The sequence below is a fragment of the Eimeria mitis genome, genomic scaffold, assembly GCF_000499745.2.
Source record: "Eimeria mitis Houghton genomic scaffold, Emh_scaff1193, whole genome shotgun sequence".
Classification (NCBI taxonomy): Eukaryota; Apicomplexa; class Conoidasida; order Eucoccidiorida; family Eimeriidae; genus Eimeria; species Eimeria mitis.
In genome coordinates this window covers 7,012-8,302 of record NW_013568125.1, presented here as the reverse complement: position 1 = coordinate 8,302, position 1,291 = coordinate 7,012, and positions in this window count along the sequence as shown.

Genomic DNA, 1,291 nt, shown 5'->3' with positions numbered 1-1,291 from the left:
ATATATATATATATATATATATATATATATATATTGTGTGTGTGAAATATGTGTAAAAGACTTAGAGGAGGCGTACAGCTTGGCTCGCACTTGGGGTGTATATGGAGCTCGTCACTACAGCAACATAAATAGTTTTTTTTCTCGGCCCCTAAACACAGATGTTCTTCGTTCTATAGATGCAGCAGCAGCTGTTGTCTCCCCCGCAGACTCTGTATTACAAAACTCCTTCTTTATTAAACCTGATCAATACGGATATATTAAAGGCGCCAGGGTGCCACAGGTTCGCTGCTGCTGCTGCTGCTGCTGCTGCTGTTGCTGCTGCTGCTGCTGTTGCTGCTGCTGCGGCTGCTGTTGTTGTCGGTGGTGGTGGTGGTGGTTGTTGTTGTGGTGTTGTTGTTTTCGTCTTTCCTGCTGCTGCTGCTGCTGCTGGCTCTGGTGTTTTTGCTGTATGCTGCTGTCTCTGCTGCTGCTGCTGGTGTAGCCGCTGTTGCTGCTGTCGTCTGTGCTGTTGCTGCTGGATTTGGCGTTGCTGCTGCAGATGCATGCAGCGGGGTGTATGGGGAGTTATGGTGTTTGTCTTGGTCGTCATTTATTATTAGGGTTTAGGGTTTAGGGTTTAGGGTTTTTGTGTTGAAATTTGTTACTAGGGTTTAGGGTTTTAGGGCTGAGGGTTTTATTGTTTAGGGTTTTATGGTCTAGGGTCTAGGGGTTTAGGGTGTTAGGGTTTAGGGTTTGAGGGTTTAACATTTAGGGTTTGAGGGTTTAGGGTTTAGGGTGTTAGAGTTTACAGTGTTAGGGTTTAGGGTTTAGGGTTTAGGGTTTGGGGTTTGACGGTTTAGGGTGTTAGAATTTAGAGTGTTAGGGTGTTAGGGTGTTAGGGTGTTAGGGTGTTAGGGTTTAGGGTTTATTAGGGTTTAGGGTTTATTAGGGTTTATGAGGGTTTATTAGGGTTTATGAGGGTTTAGGGTTTATTGTGTATACAGGTGAAGGGTACAACATTTGACTTATCAGAGTTTTTATTTGGTCGAGGAACAAACAAATATATAAAATTAAAAAGCAGCAGCAACCGGCTGTATATACAAATATTTTATTTAGCTCCTTCAGACTATCACCGCTTTCATTCAGCAGCAGACTGGCGAGCATACAGACATATATATATACCCGGATGCACACCCTCGGTAAACCCTAAACCCTAAACCCTAAACCCTAAACCCTAAAAACTAAACAATAAACTCTAGCAATACTACACGGGGAATGCTCTGCATTTGCTGAGAGAAAACGCGGAGATGCA